General features: G+C 39.8%; 1 protein-coding gene across 1 annotated transcript in view; it reads right to left on the bottom strand.

Moving 5' to 3' along the window:
- Window positions 1–1,270: 1,270 nt before the first annotated feature.
- LOC117373028 (ERC protein 2-like) overlaps window positions 1,271–22,467 on the bottom strand; it is a 118,175-nt gene continuing 96,978 nt past the window's right edge. Inside the window, exon 16 of the mRNA XM_055223075.1 lies at window positions 1,271–1,406. The gene's annotated coding sequence lies outside the window, so the exon portion shown is untranslated. The remainder of the gene's footprint in view (window positions 1,407–22,467) is intronic.

Here is a 22,467-nt window from a genome sequence, read left to right as displayed (position 1 = left end):
TAAAAAGGGGAGACACTAGGCTGTAAATAAGCGTCATAAAAAAGTGACAGCAGTTTGGCCTCCAGAGCACATCGAGAGAAAATAATCCTCATTAGTTTTGACAAAGTGACTCATCATTTTGTGATATTTACGGCTAAAACACACTGTACTCATTAAACACATGCAGGTAGAGATATCCACGCTGACAGTGCTAACGCTAATATTTATGTTTAGCCTTGTGTTTTGATGCACAGTGTAGAAACAGGCATGTTTTAGTTATGATAGTAAAAGATGACGCATGGGGTGAATGGGACAGTAAAGTATGTAAACTTTTCTGCATTCTGTATACTAAAATATGTATAACATATTTATGTGCCAAATAAACAGCTTTTCAAACCAGGTTCACATAACTAAAAATGGCATTTTCTCCATAAAGTTATAAAATCTGTCTGAAATGTTCCAGTATGTGTGATCTTGGGTCCATTTGTCTCAGGGGCGGTGCTGGGAATAGTATCAGCTTAAGGCTGAAAGAATTTCGGCCTCCCAAGCAAGGTCATGTGCTGATGTTTAGCAAGAGCTTTCTCAGGTCACAGGCTGCGACTCTGCACCATCACTCACATTACCCACCTCTCTAAGCATGGCTCACATCTCCACTGCAGCTCAATGTAATGACTGCTGACAGCCACCGAGGAGAGGGCATTCAACCATATTATATGTGTCAACGGACCAGCTCCATTCAGGTTATATTTATCTGAAGCATATGTATACTAGATAACTAATGATGAACTTTAAACAGATTAAGTCCATGTGAGTGGGACTGTGCATCTGCAGTGAATGGTGGAGCTCACACAGGCTGGCCTTGTGTGGAGGTGCCCAGTGTTGTTGAAGCTAACAGGGGTTGTTCCCTGAGGTGCCCTCAGCACATTACAGCCATTGTTTGGATTGGCATCAGCGGTGCTCACTGTAGACTGCTCCCGACTTCACAGGCTGATGCTTTTGATGTTCTAACTAAAGAAAACATTTTAGACTCAACTAAAACACTTTATTGTTGATATAGTGAAAGTTAAAATCTTGTTCAGAACAGCAATCAAATGTTTTCACTACATATTCAAAAGAAATGCCATTCGCGTTTTAAATGAAAACTGTTAAGCGGTACAAACATATTGAATGAGCTTACAAAAGTCAGCATTTTGGGCATGTAAGGCATATTCACATCACAAAACCCTATGATTTTGAATTGGAATCACTCGTTCAGCTGCTGTCTTTTTGCTTCACTGAGAGAACATTGAATGCGCTGCAGACCACTATAAATTAGTATCAGACTTGTAATTGCCATGGCTCTGTAATATGTGGCTTGGGTTTTGCACGGATAATCCCACTGTTCTCTGTCCACCTTTGACACATGGTAAACAGACACGCCTCACCACCTGAAAGAAATCACCCAGTTACGTCAGTACCTAATACACGTAGATATTAGACAGATACCGCATACTGCAGTTTGTATTCGATGAAAAATGAGCACACTTCTTATTGCTGTCATCAGCGCTCTGACAATCTGGACAGTTAACCTTGGATTTTTAAAAGTCCACTGGTCTAATACTTAAGCTATACTTTATTGCAAGCATCCCTTCCTGCTATGTCAGATTTATACCTCTCCCATGCATGTAAAAAAGAACAAGACGGAGACACAGCAGCACGGAATGATGTGTAAAAAATGGGGGTAATAATAGTGTTTAAGTGCTGGCCTTTCATTGAACAAATCTGGCCTCAGCTATTTCACACTGTAGGAATCTCTTGTGGCGCACATCAAAGAGGCCGGGTTATACGCTGCATAGAACAGGTGACTCCTCAGACAAACCCAGGCATTTGAGCATGAACCCTCTACCTATACTTTACACACACACACATACACACACATATTTGCTACAGCATATCAGAAAGTGACAGCTCTTTTGTGTCCTCTATAAGCCTATGGGAAAACCCTGTACAAACAGCACCTGAACCACTTTAAGGGAGTCAACAGTATGGAGAGACTGTGTAAATTTTAGGTAGTCAGTGTAGAATGGAAAGGGGACGTACTGTTCAGGGATCTGCAATATATATCGTTCAGACCTGTCATGATAGCAGAATGAACTTTAGTGCTTAGTTTGCATGTGTAATGAATCATAGAAGGTATTAATTCAAATTTTTACGGCTTAAATCTTGTCATCTAGCCAAAAAAATAACCAGAAATTTCCCAGTAGTGCAAAATAAATATACGTACAACAAATACTGACCCCCAAAAATATTGTTCCAACTTTCATATATTGAACGATAAGTCAATTTAGCAATTATTATGACAGGCCTAGTTCTAGTCTCTGTGTGCCCATGTGTCCAGATTTGGGTTTTTGAACGATTCTAATAAAAGTTTAAATTAAAACACAATTAAAAGAACTAAAAACTAACTAATTACGTTATATCCTTTTCCCCTAACTTATCATAAATCTGTTGGCCTTGTTATGGATCGTAAAATTGGCAAATGAGATAGTCCAAGGCCTAAGCAGCAAGACAAACATCATATATTGGTATCCATCGGCTCCAAGAATCTATAACAGACCATCCCATCCCTAGTAAATTTAGATTTTACAAGTTTGAGCGTGACATGCGCGATACAAAGGACAGTGATGGGACTAGCATATGTAGAGATTCCGAGAGAGGCATGTGGATTTGAGCTTGCTTTATGATAGATAGATCTAATATAGAGCGGGCCGTATCCATTGGGGGTGAACAGGAGGCTATGTCATCACTGGCCCATCGTGTTCCATACTTTCACATCACTTTTCACTCCCGAACATAAACAGCAGGACAGGGGAACGCTAAGACTCCCACATGTACATAAGGAAACACACAGGCTGACATGGGTACTACTGTTACATTTATTTAGTTCCTTCTATTCTTTCTACTTTAGTATTGCAGTTTTTAACTACTATTTCTTAACAGTTGTTGTCCAGTATATAGCTAATTACTTCCAAAATTCAAACCTTATATATATCACAATAAAAACCAAAAGTAAAATCTGTGAACTGGACAAAATGTTGTAGGAGTGAAGACGTTTCGCTGCTCTTCTAAGCCGTTTCTTCAGTTCTGGTCAGATTGCTGGTGGACACTATATTATAACTATGAAAGCAAGAGCTGACTATACTTAACAATTTCTGCATGTGGGCTAGGTTTATTGTGCTACATTATGTGTGCACTGTGCCTGAGACATACTTAACATATTCAAACACCCATTAATGGTTGTTTTTCACACCTAATGGCCCCCTGGGTAGCTCTATTGTTCTCTTTGTTTCCCTTGTTTTTGCTTTGGGTCAGATGGGGCTATATATTTTTAACTCCTCTCTCAAACCATTTCTTTTATCTGGCTAAGATCTGTACCTTACTATCTTCAAAGGAGTGGTTAGTGGCTTTGAGATGGAGATGTACGGCGAGATCGTACCATATTTGGTGTGATAAGGTAGACTATGTAATGTTCCCTAATATGGCACTAAACTGTATAGTCATGGCAACAAGCAGGCACACCAGCCAGGCCAAGTCATAGGTGAGCCATAAAAACATCCAAAATGAAATAAATGAAAGACAGATAAATTTAATCCGGAATTCCATGCAACGCAATAACATTTCCATGGAGACAGGAATGTTTTTTTCTTGTTTTAATCTTTTCTTCTTCAAAAATACACATATATGCGCAGTATTTTGGAAAACCGTTCTGATAGATCTGATAGATATCGTCAATCCCAAATAGTTACTCAGTGTTGGATTACTTCTCTCTACTTTTTACTAGGTTATATTATTTTATTTCCATGAATGATATTTCGTACTATACTCTACCCAGTCCTGACAAAGAAAAATTAATCCCGGGTGGTCCCAGATGGCGAAATGTTTCCACTTGAAATCGCTCTGGTTTTGAAATCACGCAAACCTATGCACGCTGGATCTGACTGCTTTCAAACATCCACACACACATAACCACTGAGTGATCTGAGAGGGATCAAATAAAAGGGGGAATAAATGGGCAGGGAAGTCCATGAAGGCAGAATAAATGACTCCAGGGCTTCTGATAGTACGCACTCAACCATCCATATCCCAGCCTGTCTCTTCTAAACAATAACAGCCCGAGTGACGCTCAGATGCACTGTTTAACATTGCAGAGGCCCCACCTAAAACATTTCTATTATGCCGAATAACTTGGAGTGTTTGGATAGAATATGAGAAGATTACACATGCGAGGATGATGGGCCAATTACGTCCTTTGCTAAAACACACCTCTGTCCCGGCAGCTCTGTAATGATGATGGCTTAAATGGTTTGCCCGCTATAAGGCCCGTTCAGAGAGCCTGGTAGTCACACACAAATATACCGGGCTGAAGAGGGTAAATACACACACGCACACGTCAGACTGAGCAGAAACTGGACAAACGTGGAAGTGAGGGAGCGCTGCTTGAGTAATGTTATCAATGTAGAGAGCTGCAGTAAAGGCATGTTTTCATTCTCTTATTGGTGGCAGATAACAGAATTTGCAGCTGTCTACATCTAATTTTTAAACTATGGGCTGTGTCATGGTGCGATGTCAAAACGGTGCCAAAATTAGAATCTATGGTTTGTTTGTTGTTAATATGGCTTTATCTGAACTTGCACAATCATGCCAACGAAATTAATCTGAACACACAAATAAAAGCTTCTTCACTATAGGGACTTGCTTTTCTTAAGGCGAAATTTTAGGTACAGTGTGTAACTTTCTGGAAGTGGAATGCCTCCTGCATGATTCCATGGAAATGGAGAGTTAAAACCATACTTTGGAACATTCTTCATGGAGATAGATAAGATTTGTAGAAAATTATTGCCTCAAATCCAGATAAGAAACAGGTTTGTGCAGAATGCTGAAAGTAAGGATGCATGTTTTTCAGTGGAATAAGCACAACCAAATTGGAAAAAGCTTGTATTTTAGTCTATTTTGGGGCTAAAAAGGTACAAACTGTGGCTTTAAGGTCTGTTGACGGCTAAGTTTAGATGAGAAATATTTGATCCAAGTGTATGCGCCATGGATGTCATTGCCATCTGTTAATAAATCCACTAGGACAAACATGAGGTAGTAACATCTCCACATCCTCTCACCCTCCCCTCCAACCTGTGTCACCTCTGACCCGCGCCCAATTCACTTCTGTCATTTTGCAATTAACACAAATTAAGTCATTTGGCTGTAAGGCTGTTGTGTGTGCGTCTCCGTGCGCAGAGTGGGTGTGTGGATGTGTGTTACTTGCACTCGATAGGGCAATTACAGCAGCACAAGGGAGCCTTTTGGAAAACCGAGTGCTCGGCAATCAACCAATCAGCCTTCAGATGGCTTTGACATGAAAAGAGAGATTGGCCCCTGCTAACCTCCGGGGGTCAGCCACAATTTAGTCTATTTACCCACTCAGGAATGGCTCCCTGTGTGTATGTTAAGGATGGATGTTGAGGGGGGCCCTTGGAGTGATGAATAGGTATGGAAATGTCTAAGTTCAGAATAGCAATACGGAGAGAGGGGGCAAATAGAGAGGGAAGGACGCTGTCTGGGCAGGTGAATTGTGAAGCGGTGGGTGAGGGGGTGGGAGTGGTCCACAGAGGGGATGTGGGGCCGCCCTTCAGGTTGTGTTTGTGGAGCTAAAAGGCCAGCAGTTGGAGGCCATTTACTAACAATTTCCCGTGGCAGAGTGGGCTGCTTTGCACACATACATGTAACTTCCCCCGCAAATCAGCCTGACAACAGACGAAGAACAACAGCTTTAAACTTGGCGTGGGCTCGATAAACATAAAGATGCTACGTCATGATGAAAGAGCAGCCTGTGCTAAACAAACTGGTGAAATTATGAAGTGTTTTTTTTATTTTTATTATTATTATTTAAGCTGCTGTCATATGTTTTACGTGTCATGTTTATTGGAACGCAATCTTTTGAAGTTTCATATGCGTATTTCAAAGAATGTATAAACAACATTTCTGAGCCTGTCTGAGTTTACTTAATTGGAATGAAGTCACATCTACAATAACTTGTTGCCAGAACGAGACACCACTTATAGTTGAAGTCTCCACTGGTGCAGTGTAATGGTATTTGTTAGGTTTCTTTTACAATATGGCTGCATCCAATTACTCATCTACCATCATCTAACTATATCCCTATATCTACCTTGCACACTACTAACTCCACCAACTCTTTAGTCATCCTATAGGCCTCCATCCTAAGACATACTTATCACCTGCTGGTTTAAATCCCATTCAGAGAGGGACATTCAACAAATTGCTGGAACTGGGAATCAACCTCACAATGTAACTGGCTCCTTTGTACTGTGATCGAACTCCTTAGTCATATTGCAGCAAACAAGCTTACACGATTAAACCATAAACTGTGTAAAGAAGTGGACTAAGTGAGTGTGACGTCACCCATAGCACTTGATTTAGCAGGGAGCAAGAGCTTGGTGTCAATCAAACCAGCGGGAGCAACCTCTAGGAAAAAAGGCACCCTATTTATCTCTTATTAATGTTCATATTTTGATTTACGGAAACAATAGCAAAATAAAAACCATCCCAGGACCATGTAGAGCAGGTTAATACGAACAATTTAAGACCAAAATGACGAGCCTGATTGCAACAGTTACGGATAGAGGGATGACAGTTTTTCAGGTTTTTTTGAGTCAATGAAGCCGGAAGCCCGCTCATGCTCACTTCTTACTTCGAACGTGGCAGCTAGCAGGTTAGCTCTGCCCATTTACAGTCTATGGATTAAACCCACATTTGTGTAACTCAAGCAAAGAAGTAAAACAGATTTTCACTCAACTGAAACACTCATGTTCATGTTTAATCTGACGACCAAAGTCTTGGAACATAAAATAGACAATAACCCGATTTAGCCTTTGACAAAGTTGCTGTTTTCACAAAATCACCTCGTGTGCAGATCAATAGCCCAGCTGTGAAGTCTGGTGCCAGGCTGGTCTGCAGAATAACACACAACAGCACCAGTCAGACTCTTAACCATCGCACCAAACCAGCTCCTGGCCACAGAACAAGGGACAGGCACTCGAAAGCACAAACGTACATTCAAACGTTCAAAGAGAGAGAGAAGTAATCACAGATGCTCATTATTTGCACTGCTTCTGGTCAATAATATCACATACACTATCTGACAAGCGGACTGTGGCTTATCCTATATCTATTGTGTTTGTAAAAGTGTCTTATAATCGCAACCATATGATGATAAAGGAAGTCTTCCAGCAATGAACAGGAAGCAGGAAAACAAGAACCGAATCGTTAGCCTGGAGCTTACAGCCAATCAGACTGCCGGAACTTAAAGGAAGGGGCGTGGTCACAATTTGCATGTATGTGTGTGTGTGTGTGCCTACAGGCCGGTATTAATGACTTGTTTGTTTACCGCATATAATGAGAGCCGCTTGTGTGTGATTGGAAACGTCAAAGTATAGGTGTACGGCAGGTTTAGGCCTTGAGCTAACATGACACACGTAGACTTCAAAATGCCAAAGACCCAGCATGTCCAGTGGAGACAAATGAGAAACAAATGGTCCCACTGTATAGAATATGCCTGGTCTAACCTTCGCCTTCTCGTACAGGGCAGCAAAAGTGAGTGAGAGAGAGAAAGAAAGAAAGAAAGAGAGAGAGCACTTTAAAAAAAAAAAGTTCAAATATTCTACCCAGCAAGCCCTCCTGCCACTTTTTCACCGCCCCCTTCCTCCTGTGTTCTGCAAACCATCAAGACTAAAGAGGCTAATTTCTGTCGATAGCTTACAGGTGGCCAGTGCAAGGTGAACCACATCCACTCTGCAGGAAGACACACACATGCACACGTATACACGGCACACACACCAGCACGCTGCACCTCTAAAAGCAAGCCTCTTTTTTTCCCCAAACCTGATGCCGAACTTCAAAGAGCCAAACACACCTTAACACAGCTCAAAGGCACCAGAGACATGCAGTTATGCACACCAGCACGCAGGCCTTAAAACGGGCCCGAACTCAAACATGTGCGCGCTCGTAAACCTTTAGAGCACTGAGAGGATTTCCAACAAATGGTTTGGAGGGTCATTCTTAGGCCTGGGACTATCTCATGTTTCCAAACAGAGTAATGCCCGGCCTTTAGTGCTCTTGTAACATTAAGAGATGCTTCAGTTCTATAAACACAGCTGGACCAGGGCTGTTACTGGAAGTGTGGCGACTTGGTTTTGCAAATAGAAATATCTGTAATATCTGAAATTGACAAATGGGAGTAATATAGTGAGGAATGTGGTTTGGTGCAGCTTTATGTAATTCAATACTGACAATTACATGTACAGTGTATTTGATGAGAACATACACTACATCTGGAGCTTCTGCTGGGTTTCAGGTGACATCACAACATTCTATAAGCCTGTGATATTTAATACAGATGGGAGGCAGACGAAATTCATGTTAAAATGCTGAATATTTTTGAGTTCTTGGGTGTGTCGTTATAGAAATGATCAGCTTTAACATTTGTGGATTCACCTTTTGAATATTTCATGTTAAAATACAATGTTACCAATAGGAAAGGCTGGTTTTTGCCCCTATAAAACACTAATAAAGACATGAAAAATTATGTAACTACGTACAATATTGCAATGTGATTATTAGCAAACAAAAGTAAAATGATACAATGCTCTGAACTAATAAAACCAACCATTTTTTAAAAATTTGGTCCTAATGTGGATATGTATGTAGATATTGAAAGTTGACACCGTACGTTACATCCACCCCTATGGAGATGGTTATGTAATGTGTTTGAAAATTACAAGACTGGTCTGCCTCTTATGTTTCTGTGACAACATGGCTATTCCATCTGCGTGTGTGTGTGTGTCCCTATGAAAGTTGCTTGTATTCTCCTCTTTGATGCTAAGCTCGCTCCTTCATTAAACCCAGTCCTGAAGCTTTTTGTGAATACGTAACTAACATCAACACTAATTGTAGTTCCAGTAAAAATGACCAGCGCTCTTTGAAGCTAGTGTCATTGTTTTGGAGATAAGATGAAAGCTAAACATCCCACTCAAAGTGAATCTGACCCAGTGTACCAGAACTGGGCAGCTGATCTAACTGCCTCATACCGTCCTTATCTGCGGCTATCTGAATGAGCAGATTCAGAAAGGACTAGTGCAGCGGTTATGGCAAACACGGAGTCGTAACCTTGAAATCAACAAGCACAAGATTTTCAGTTTGTTTGTAAAATATGTGGCCGTGCATGATGTCTGGAAGAAATATAGATTCAGAAATAAGATTAAATCATAAAACAATGAAATATGCTAAATACATAAATATGGGTTGTCACTGTGAAATAAACACAAGTGAAATATGTTTTGAATGGCTGATATGGGCTGAACTGCAATGACCTCTAGGAGCAAATGGATCAAATGATTTTATGAATGGTTTATTGACCTTACTTCTGAAGTTGCCATGGATACTGCCATTATTATACCATCATTGTGGTCGTGTGATTTTACATAGAGCTGCCAATCTTGACACCAAATGTGCTTTAGACAGGCTACAAATGTGCCACCCAGAAAAAAAAAAAATGGTTTGATTTGTCTGTGGACTTTAATCTTTTACACAAATCAACCTACTTAATATAATATTTTATCAACAAGATGCTTCTCTAGTTCCCTACTGAAAGAATTTAAGGGATTCCCGCTTAACCAGAAGTGCCAATCACAACGAAAATGGATAATAATGGGAATAGTAAATGAATAAATGCAAGATAAAAAGTTGAAATCCATACTGTACCAATGAGACAACCCATTATCTGACCCCCCACCAGAATCCTACACTGCAGAAGATTAGAGTTTAAGTCCAGGGACAGTCTACATAATCACCATTGTGAGATAGTGCAAGAGCCACTTGTCTAATCTCAAACGCTGCAATCTTTGACATTTCTTCTATTTCATGTAGTTTTCACATGCTACTTATTGTACACTTAATCCAGGATAATAATTGTAATATTTTTAAACAAACACAAAGTTTAATGTTTTTTTGATAGTCACGTACATTGTGCAGAACAAACTATATCAATGCGAGTGTGAGTGCAGCGTTTGTACAGCTAATACCAGGTTATTCTTTTCTCACTGTGCAAGAGTGATTGAACTGCCTGCTTACACGCACCTCCACTTGGACGGAACACATAACTTTGATACACCACCTTGATCTAATTACCTGAACAGACCATTTTACACCGTCTGAAGAATGCGTGTGTTGCGAGTGTCCACTGTTGTCTTGTCTGTCAGTCTCACTCATTTAACCTAATCCTGGAGATGACAGGCTCAATCCTCTCTGTCAACCTGTGCCTTTACAAGTGCACTCAGCCAAGACCCTGGGTTTAGCAGGCGAGCACTCTCTCCGTCCCCCACAGGCCCATTCACATGCATACAACCTGCACACTCGTCAGCTAACACCAAAGCCAGTCACCAGAAGAAGAAAGCATTTTTACTTGGCAAGAAAAGCAAACAAGTATGGCGCTCCTGTACACACGTGTGACACTGTATGACAAACACAAAGGAAGAGTCAGTCAAGCGCCACTTCCTGAGTTTAGCAATGCCACAAAGACTACAGAGCTTACACTGACCATTGTAGCAAACCACACAAATATCCACAGACATTCATTACACTGCTGACCGCCCCTGATTCCCCCGCACACTCTCATCCCTTCCTATTTTTCTTTTGCCAAAAAGGAATCCGAGAAATGCCCTCAAAACATCTTTCAGCAGTTGTTAATATTGTTTCTGCTTATGATAAAGTTATGGTATGTTACCTCAATCACCCTCCCACACAGGTCTACACATTCACACAGAGGGCATCATGCATGTGGCCATACAAACAGAAAGTGCTCCATCTGTGCAACCTCAACAGTCAGAAAATTTGAATTTCTTGCATGAATCCAAGATACACAAAACCTAATCGTTCTGTGACTTTTCTCTGTATCGGTTAAAGCATAATGTGTGTGTTTAATAGCAGGATAAGGGAAAGCAGAGCTGGTAAAGCTAACACAACAGCTGACATCACTGATAAGGCCGGAGCTGGCTCTGATCTGTGCTCTGTGTGGGACTGGACTCACCATTTGGCTGCAGACACTGCACTGGCAGAGTCTTAGCTGATCTGGCAAAGCCCTGTGAGGCCTGCTGTGGAGGGAAGTATGCTCTCAGTAGGTGGTTTCTATGTTTAATACACTCTAAAAGCTCCCATTAGATCAATGGGGCCTATCGGTATGGAAGAGAGCTGACTTGTAACTTTAGAAAGCCCTCTGTTGTACAGTTCAGTTATGAAGGAGCAAGTGAAAAAGCCTGTCCAGACCAGACCAAGTGCTGAGCCGAGAGGGGCTTATTATGGATGCCTGCTGAAGTCTACCTGGCTTTAGGTTATCATAAAGTACTTTTTAGACGTATTACGGGCAAATTGCTTTCCTTTGAAAAATAATCACCATTACAGCCTACAGAACAACAATTTTACTGCTATTTTGAGAGGAACAGATCAGAGGGTTTAAAAAAAATATGTGCCGTAAGTGTTAGGTCTTACGAGTGCAATTAAACCAATGAAAAGCAAATATGGTAAGATCTTAGACTGAGTGCGTCATGTGACTTTAGGAAAAGACAATGGTGCATTGATATGAGGATGCTTTGTCATAAGTTTTCAGGTGTGGTCTTTTGTGTAAACATGCTGCAGTGATTCCTTTGAAAGTGAAACACACATTCACAGACACAGACAAACATACACACAAACAAATGATGGCAGAGCCTTGTTATTACCGAGTCATCAGCGTAAGCTTGAATGGAATGCCTGCTGTGCAGCTCACCAGAGCCAGACACAAAGCCCAGTGTTACAACAACCAGACGCACACACTTGACACACTGTGTGAGAGAAATAACTATGTATATAAGTAATTAGAAGGCAAAACACAGCAAACACATGTTTGGGTCTTGTTCTCCGGCCTGCACTTGAGCTCATTTGCAGTGTGGTACAGGCTGAGGCTCGGGCTCTGCTAAACACATGTCTGAGGAGCTGTGCAGATCAACACTTCTGGGTGTACAGTTGGCTGCACAACAGTAAAGGAAGAAAGATCACAAAACACTTTGACTGATAAGTGATTTGTTGTTTGATTCCTGGACACTGTTTCGGACTGAGTCAAACATACGTCAACACATATGCTGCTGTTCATGCCAGCAGACTAGCTTTATTGGCTGGGAGCTTGTACTAATTAGGAGCGATTTCTCACAGCTATGGGCTATGTGTCACATTTTTTGTGCCTGTTTGCGAATTCCTTCCTTGGAAATGCAAACAAATAAGATTACTTACTTAATGCTAGCTACAAAACATCCCTTTAAAACACAGATGTCATAGCAAGCCTGAGAATCGCACTCAGAAAACAGTCCTAACTCACCTGTTACTCAATATTACCTCAATATTGCCACATATTTCTGTGGACGGCATAATTCATCGAGTCGGTGATGAAGGAGCAAATTAAAGTTATGGAGGGCTATGAAGAATGCAGTGGAGCGAGAGAGGAGAGAAATTAAAATGAAAAGCAGAGGAGAGAGACAGATTGCACTGACTGTGGTATGCCATCTTTATGATCTGTCTGTGAGAGAGCTAGTGAAATTGAACTCAGGTGTAGGCTGATGCAGAGAAAGCCATTTCCCCATTAGGGCTCGGGAATCTCACATAAACAAATTACACAAATACATTCTTTATAAGAGCGGGCTGCGTTTGGTCCCAGTGTGCAGTGAAACCGGAGAGGGTCCATGTTTATGTGTGTGACAGTGTGTTTACATTGACTGCCCTCACATCACTACAGCAGCTCAGAGCGCTCCACTGCTGTCACACTACCTGTCCAAGGCTTATGGGGAACATGTGCGCACTTTCTCCATGTGCATGTGGGAGCAACAAGTGCAAAAACACAGAAAAACTCTGACATTTTAAAAATCATTATTGAGTTATCATCGTTTCATTGTTTGAAGGTTTGGGTAAAAATTTTGAAAGGTGTTTTGATGGCTAATGGTTTAAATTTATAATCATTTGCGTGACATCAAGTTTGAATTCTGTACTGCAGTAAAACATGACAGGCATTAAAGGATGGGTCAAATGCATTACAAGATAGAGCTAATGTTTTAGCGGTGGTGCATGCTTTCCGAGTACTTTTATTTATTTAAACTATAAAGGTAAAATGTGGTAGGAATTATATGTTACTTTAAGACACATGGATTACAAGATCAAATTTGTTCAATAAAATAATCTGAATAAACATATCTTTCATACATTTGCAGTCAGAATAAGCCTCATGTTAGATAAATGAACTCTCCAAACATGATGCTGCAGATTAAACTCCGATCTTGTTCATGAGGAATGCTGATGTAGCTGCCTGCCCCATGCTCCTGCCCGCACCGTTTCCTGTCCCACCCGCTGTTTGCCACAGTGAGCGAGTACATTTCTTCATGCCAGATCTGGTTTGACCGCAGCATAATACAACCACAGTTTTCACATACTAGCCACAGCGCATAAATGGAAGGTCTCCAGCAGAGCACATTTACAGGGTTGATGTTACAAATTCAACGCAGGTCCGTACACCAATAAGACAGCCTTATACCAATCTCAAAGAATACTTTTCTGATAGCCCTCCATGGAAAGCATAATATTTTCAGAAATAAAACTTAAAACTAAAGCTACAATCATCTTTGCATTCCTGATTCAGTCTGTGAACACCTCCAGACTCAGGTGCAGAGGGAGGGGGACCACCCAGCGCAGCAGATAATCCCATGGCTGCAGGGCTGGTACACACCCTCCTGAGCTGTAGGCCACTCCTGTTCGGATACTGCGGCGGAGCCAATGTACAATGGGACCTATTGATGACTGGTGTTAACTTTGATCCAGATAAAGCTTAAGACTGTAAAAGAGGAACTGATCATAAAACCACATTTTTAACTCTACTTTCAAGCATTCTTAGAGTTAATAGTTGTAACTAGTGAGGAATTGAGTCACTTCTGTAGACACAGGTATTCAATCAAAAGTGCTGGCTGATGGTTCTGTGCATCCTACATTAACATTTTTCTTACTGTTATATTGTTGGTTATGTCCCTTGTATATATATATATATATATATATATATATATATATATATAAATACTATGCAAAATTGACTTATATGATCTTTTAACCCTATTGTAACAGCATTAGTTTACTCAGAGTTGCATTTTGATTTATTCTTGTTTGCGTAATCCTGTATTGTCCTACATTTGAGGCACAAGTGCTCAGGAAATTTCTGTTTTCTACAACCCCCATCCCCGTCCATACCCCTAAACTTATTAAAATAAAAATTAAAAGGCCTCTCAGTTCAGCAGTTTTGAAGAGAAAGTCAATGGAACTGTTTCTGTTATTAATAATTTTCAATACTGCGGTTTACATTGTACTACTAGTGGTGCAATAATTCGAGAGTAAGTATCTGGGAAAAAAAACTTTTACAGCACTTGTGCCAGTGCAAAGCCTGGATAAAAGTGAATGCGTTTTCCCCAGAAGCTGAAAGAAATGCATATGGACAGCAACCAACACTACATATACACAAAGTTTACTCCTCATAACATTATTTTTACCCAAAACCTCATTAATTGTCTGTTGTAATAAAAAATAACCTTATGTATCCCGACTCGGCAGGAGAACAGAGCAGCCCACTCACTGCTGGTTTTGCTTTAGTCCGTCAAACACACTCACATCAAACACACAGCCAGTGGCACTCAACAAGACACTGAGATGGAGAGAGCACACAAGAAGAAAAGAAACAGACCAATCAACAGTCACCGTTGAAGATCCACTGATTCAAAGTAACCCCCAAAGTGGAGGCCCGGGGATAAACAACCAATCAGAGAAGGATCGCTGTCTAACCCAATCAGAACACATTCCAATATGAATCCTCTCCAGACGCAGCCAGAAAACCCCTAGAGTTAGGATTTGAAAAAGACGTTTGCGTACAGTCCATGTGACCCAAATACAGCAGCTTGTTAAGAGGTCCTGACCGTTTCTCTTTAGCACAAGACAAACCAGAAAAGCTGTCTTCACTCTCAGATGGAATGAGTCTCAATGTGGAGGAAACCGTTACACTGTTCAGAAAAAGAAGCAAAGAATCATCAAAGATACTGTTAATATTGAATATTTATATGATGTACGGAGTTAGAATATATAATCATATTCTTGACTATGCTCTAGTCTTTAAAGAAAATAAAGCAGATTGATATCAAAACATGATAACAAAAAGTATGATTCTTATGTATAAAATTAATAATAATAAAATAAATGGTTATAGTCAAATTATATTTTCATCCATGGCTAAGATGTTATATTATTGAGCAAAAAGAAATACACAACAAACAAATACTGTGATAAAGCATTTGCCAGATTCAGTTTCTTATGGATGCCATTAGCCCATCAGAAGAGCCATGTTGGGGCTTCAGAGTGCACCTAAAATTTTGTCGGGTGCTGCTAAAAATGTTCCTTGGGTGAACCTGACAGTCTCATCACATGCCTCCTCCTGTGTCCTCTCTGCTCATTATAAACACAGATTAAATAATATACAACACACTTAAATTATTCTTTTAATTGACAATAAAAAGGCATTTATTTAAACACTCTGGCCTCACCTCTGAGCAGACCTATAACGCTCTGGTGTGCAGAGATTAATATGCACCACACTCATAAGTTTTGATTTTTTCATCTATTTGTGAATGAGATACAATATTTACCATTAAAGAGAAGCTTCAAACATGCAGATCCTCCATACTTTGTTTAGTTAAATGAAGATGATGACATCTCACTCCGACTAGTTTTTGAAGCCAATATTTATTGCCTAGTTTTTGATTAATTTCACTCAAATAAGATACTATGTAAGGTAAATTCTTAATGTTATTTGATCAAATAAATAACTTTCAATAAATAAATAAAAAGTAATTATTGAAATATTATTTATTTATTTATTTATTAATAATATAGAGCATAGTGTAGTACAGAGAATAAATTGTACATCTGAGTTAAAGTAAGTAGGTAAGTTGAGGCAATGTAAAGACAACACATAAAGAAGGCTTAAATGAGTGACAGGCTTTGGTGCACCCAAATCATGTTCTTTTTTTTTTTTTTTTGACGGTTAGTCTGGAGCCCTGCATGTAGAAGAAAAAATTAAATGTTAAAACAGAAGAGTTTCCATACAGAAAGGCTAACTCCACCATGCCAGTTACTCAGTAAAGTTTAACTTGGGCTGAGTTGCAAAAGGAGAGTGTGTAAGAAAACTGTTTTCTGAAGAAGACAGACCATCATTGGTCTGCAGCAAAAAAGCATGACAAGTCGAAAGCAGAGGACACATGGACAGGAGTGTGAGAGAGCACCTCACAAACTACACTTGTGTTACAACAGCCCCTGTGTGTGTGTGTGTGTGTGTGTGTGTGTGCCTGTGTGCCCATGCTGCCTGTAGATCCCCTTTTGGCTGTGGCTCTGTAAACTGAGGAGGGTCTTACATGGACCATAATCCTTTGCTGAATGTCATCTTACAGGTGCAGACTTCAGATAATGTGAGGAGAAAGTGGCTCTCACTGGTCTTATGAGAGTGTGATGTGGCATGGGCAAATTCATGTTGACTGTGAAGGTCACTGGTTTGATGGTGAGGATTATATACAGTAGGTAGAATGTGAGGGACACAGGGCGGCTCCAGGGTTAATCTGGTTGTCTGGACTGATCTAATGACAGAGGGCTGTGCGGGGCATAAAACTGTAAGGTTTCACTGACAAACCTAATCGTAAGGAAGACGGGTGTGTGGGACAAGCATTTTGATCAAAGCAGTGCTTTTCTTGGGGACAGTTTTTAAATACAAGAATATTAATTTAATTTCTGGTTTGTGTTACGTAGGATTCCCAGGTCACCTGGGCCTTTCTGTGCGTAGTTTGCATGTTCTCCTCGTGTCTGGGTGGGTTTCCTCCGGGCACTCTGATTTCCCCCATCAACCAAAGACGCATGCACCATATCCTCCAAATCCTCCAGCTAAGGTGGTCCCGACCAAGGCTAACTCAACATGTGGAGCGCTGTATGGCAGTAGCTCACTGCTCCTGACAGGTTGCCCCAGCGGCACTGGTTGAAGGATGGGTCAAACGCAGATAATAAATTGTGCACATGAGGGATCAACAAAGTATATCTTAACCTTTTAGAAAAGAGCATCAAATAAACAAATGGTGGCAGGTGCTCAAAAAACAGACTCAACTGTATTGCTCACTTTGAGACACATGTGACTGAGGGATCATGGATTGAATTAACTGTAAAATCCAGTCATTTTGAAATACCTTTGTTGACCTACTTTGTTGCAACTTTGTGTGTTTTTGACGTGTCAAAGCATCAGAGGTAGATATTTACTTTTTTAACATCCTTTAAACCATTTCACAAGTTCAGTTAATAAGAACCCCGTAGCAATAGGTCAATGTGTCAGACTTTGAACAAATGCATGAAACATGGACATTTTATATCGACAGTTGGATGGCATCGGCTCTATTGAGTGTAAGGAAAACATCTTCTTGGATGAGTTGTTTTGACAAATAGCTCAGTTCTATTTGTTGACTTTATAAACGTGTTTTTTTACAAGCTCTCTGGAGGCAGTGATGTTTGCTAGCGTGAGACATAAAGTGCGACCTACTGTTATACAAGGCCTAATTAGTGGTTCCTAATGTTGACTGGCAGTTCAAAGATAGTTATTGAAAGGCAAGTGTTGCAATATCGAACTGAACAAGAGTAAACATGTATTTTATTTTTTTTTTAAATTCAAAACTCAAGCTTTTTCAAGGCATTGTGCCAAGGAAAAAAATAACATAACAGATTTTTTTATTCGATCAATACATACATTTAACTACAATAATTTTGTCTATATCACATATTTTGTCTGTATCAAAGAAAATACAATAAACAAATATTATATTGTAAAATAAATAAATCCTTTATATTATTTTTCTTCTTTTTTATTGTGCAATGTTTCAGTAATTCTCTAAAGTGTATATAAAAAAAACCCAAGTACTATTGCTTTGTTATGTTTTCAATTGGAGATTGACTGATCTTTTTTTAAAATTATTTATTTTATTTTTTTTTTTTTTATGGCCGATGCCGATACAGGTTCTTTATAATCTAGAGAAACCGATGGTTAATGTAGGGCTGAATTTGGCCGTTCTCTAATTTTCTAATTTGAATTTGGTTCAAACTCATTCACGACCCTGTTTTACTACAAACTGGATAAGAGAGCAGTCACATTTTTGCAGTACCCTCTTGAATTAAAGCATTCAAATAAAGCTTTATATGTATTTATGCAGCTGGTAAGGCCAAACTAAATATCAGCCTCTGCTGGAGATTTGAGGCAATAACCGATATAAAAAGTATGAATATTGGCCCAATATATCAATATATTGATATATATTTCAGTCTGTATTTTCATTCCATCTTAGTAATCGAATAATCCTTTTTCTGGTCTATACACAGACTCCAAAACATACCAAGTGCTGAGAGAAGAGTTTTATAAGTCACACAAAGCAGTGTTTGCCCTAAAATGATCTGAAGATATGTGTAAAAACATGTTAATGAAAAAACTATTCTGCTATAAATGTATAAATTATAAGATGCTCTCAAGCCACACCTCTTTAGCTTCATCTCTCTCACATTTTCATGGACCTGTCACACACTAACAAGTAATCATTTAATTGAAATAATAAACACCAGATTAATCGATTACCAAAATAAACCTTTAGTTGCAGCCCTAAATAAGTTTAAGTATGTGATGTTTCTTGAGTGTAAAGCACACGTGACTTGTTGAAATGATCAGTGTGATCTCATCGCCCATCGCTCTTACAGCTAGAGATGACTGCAAAATAAAATATTTATAGATAATAGAGTGTGTTTCCCTTTGGCCCCTCTCTAAATCCCTGTACCTCCCACCATCAGGAGGCCCTCTGTGGATGTGAGACTTTCTCTTTGGTTTGTAATCCATTCTGAACAGGGATAGAACCGGCAGAGCGCCCCATTCACACTGAAGCCTCAGCTCCGGGCTTAAGCCTAACACTCCGCAGTGTCTTCCCAGGTGCAAGTGTCTCCTCGGGGGAAGACCTTTGTGTGCTGCCATCTCCATAATCTCACAAAACACTGCTATAATCCTGTCAGGATAACTATATATATGTCTTTTACCTCTTGCACTCACCTACACATCCTGGAGGAGGGGAGCAAATCATTTCATCTTTTGGTCCTTTCACAGAGCTGTTTTTATAATATCTGCCCTGTGTGTTTGTGGGCCGTAATGTAAAGATCGGTATCGAGTAGGAAAAAGTGAAAAATATGAACAGATTTATGAACCTTTTTTGCAAAGAAAGGAGTTTACAGACTTGAATGAATTACACCTGGCATGTTGAGACAGAAAGGGGAGGACAAGATGGTTCACAAAACTATTTCAGCCTATGGACATCCACCATCCTGGAATGTGTGAAGGAAATAGTGTGAAAATGATGATAATATTCATGTTATTATCAGCCGAGGCCAAAGTCAGATGAGGCATAGCAGAGGAGTTAATGTGGTGAAGCCAGACCTCCACAAAGGCATTTCAGTTTCTGTGTGGCAGGAAGAATCCTAGAAAAATGCTCCAGACAATATTGCTTTCACATAAAAATAAGATCAGATTGTGGTCTTTCCCATTTCACATTGTGAATTATGCTACTCAGACAAATAGTCTTAGCACCTTGGTAATGTTTTTGACGTGTCCTTCTCACCTCTTGGCCAAGTCACTCTTGTGAAAGAGATGATGTTTTAAACAAGCAACCACAGTTTTATGTGTCATTTGGTGTTTTGTCAATGACTAAAATGAAGCAAAATGTTGTTTTTTTTCTTTTGTTTTTTTTTTTTATAGCGAAGGGAAACACAGGGCACTTTACCTCTCACTAGTGACTTCAGAGAACTCTAAGTACTTGCATGTTCGAAAAAAGAATAACCAAATCAAACATTGGATAATCTTGTGTTACATAACTAAGGTTTTACAGGTGTAGTTAGACAACATTATATGCAGTGCCTAATTAGGATTTAATTCCATAAAATGAGAACAAACATGCACATTCTTCTTGCATGGTTTAACACTGATGAAGAAGGCCTGATACCTGTAATCTTCACACTCAATAATTAAGTGTCTTTACATTGCAGCTTTGCACGAGCGAGCATGTGTGTGGGGCCTTGTTAGCGTGTGTAATGAGTGTGTGGTGGGTGGAGACAGGGGGCTTACTCAGACAACGGCCTTATGATCCGTGTATCAAGAGTCTACACTGTGATATCCCTCAGACAACTTCAAGGAAACCACAGAGAATACAAGAACTAACTTGTCTGACTCTCACCACAGTGCTCTTCATTACATCCTCCCATCTCCTCTTCCTCCTCCGTCTGTGACTCTGGGTCCTGTCTGTCTGCAGGTTTACACGTGGACAATGACAAAGCAGCTTCATCGGATTCTTCAAAGTATCATGTGCACCTCTAACAACAGTGTTTATGGTCAACTGACAAACAGTGCAACAGGCTAAATATGACACATCCTCTGCTTGTACAGGCAGATGAGAGGCTTGAGAGACATACAAATATGTTTTTTGTTTTTTTTTCATAAAGCCTTTCACACACAGAACCTTATGATACATTCTTACTACATTCTGTGGAAAAAAAGGGGCTGGTGTGAATTGATTTCCCTACATTTTTGATTGGTCAATTTCCCGGCATCTTAAACGTGGAAAAAGTTGTGATGCAAGAGAAATAACTTAGTGGGAAGTGAACTGTAATGTTAAAAGCACAATGTAAGTGCAGGTTTATCTTCCATTGCACTTAACCTGAGGCTTTGTAAAAGTCATTTTTAAGACATATTGTGCTTGTGTCTGCAATTTAGTTATAATCTATGACACCCATGGATCATTATGTTATAACTTGCACATTTTAAATCACAATATTAATCTAAAACAACTTAACAAAATAAACACATCATGTGACTTCTGTGTGGGAAAACTGCAGTGCCGAATGAGAGCTGATGTCGCCGTAAACATCATCACAACTATGAGTCGTGAAGTTGTCCTATAGATAGCTGCACGTCATGCTAACAAGCAGTGGATCTTTGTTGATTTGTACTAAAATGACTATGTGACGCTGCCGAATGTCAATTTTGCATAATAGGTCTGCTACAACACTATGTTTCTTTTTATAATCAGGGTAAAACATGCAATGAGTCTCCAAATCACATTTTCAACAAATTTACAGCAGAAAAATCTTTTGATTTCTGGCTGTGTTCAGGTGTTACAATTATTGGCTTCTCTAACCTATATTTAACCTTGTGGAGTAATCTTTGACCCCACAGACTGATGATGCTGACAGCTGAACTGAAGGATAGCTTTGGTCAGACACCTTGTGTGACCTCAAAGCAACGCTTCATTGATCTCCAAAGAGCTTCAGCGTGTCCTTGTTCAAACACATGTGAGAGGAGGCCCATGGGTAAACATACAGGGCAGACAATAGCTGACATATGTAAGTGCTCTGTTTATTGATAAACCAGTGCCGAGGGTCTAGTAAGAGTAAGTATCTTGAAAAACAAAAACAAAACGCTTCGTAAGGTAAAATGCATACATGAATAACAAAGCAGGGATGTGCAAGTAATCATATTTGAATACTGGTACACGTGTTTACTTCAATCCAATAAATTACACAAACTGTGTATTCAAATGAAAAACAAATAAACCAATATGCAGATTTGGTTTGGAATGAGACAGCCTAAGCACTTCACTTGGAGCTTTTAAACAAAACATCCCAAAAAAATATTGATAAATGAAGTGCACCTTTCATAAATAATAGTTCATAAAATCATGTTTGTTTGGTGAGCGTTTTGATTGTCAGGTCAGGTCTTGTTGAGTTGATGTTGGGTAATATGCTGGCTATGGACAGCGAGTGTGAAGCTGAAGAAAACCAACAGGGAACATTAACAACATTATAACTTAGCAGAATACATAAGCAGCTGAGATATCTGATGTTCTCCTGTGAGAATCTAATGCTTCCAGGAAAAAACAACTCTCTTATTTGTATATTCAGTACAAACATGGCACAGCAGAAGAATCCTGGGCACTCCGCTCTCTCAAATGCAAACATATTTCTGTCCCCCACTTGGAAAGCCTCTGAGCCTCTCCTTGCTTCATTCAGTACAAATAACTTCACGGTGGGATAAAAGCATAATGTTTCCAGAAAACCTCTTCCCCCTGAAATGCTCCTTTTGGCCTAGTGCACTCTGCGCTTCCCCCTCCACTTGTGCTCTCCAAAAGGACATTCTTATTTCATTAGAGGCGAGTCTGGGAGGCCAAGAGGGTAAACAAAACCTTAGTAATCAACAGCAGGACATATACACAACCACAAAGA

This window comes from Periophthalmus magnuspinnatus, chromosome 7 (genome assembly GCF_009829125.3).
Source record: "Periophthalmus magnuspinnatus isolate fPerMag1 chromosome 7, fPerMag1.2.pri, whole genome shotgun sequence".
Classification (NCBI taxonomy): domain Eukaryota; kingdom Metazoa; phylum Chordata; class Actinopteri; order Gobiiformes; family Gobiidae; genus Periophthalmus; species Periophthalmus magnuspinnatus.
This window is presented reverse-complemented; position numbering and strand designations above follow the sequence as displayed.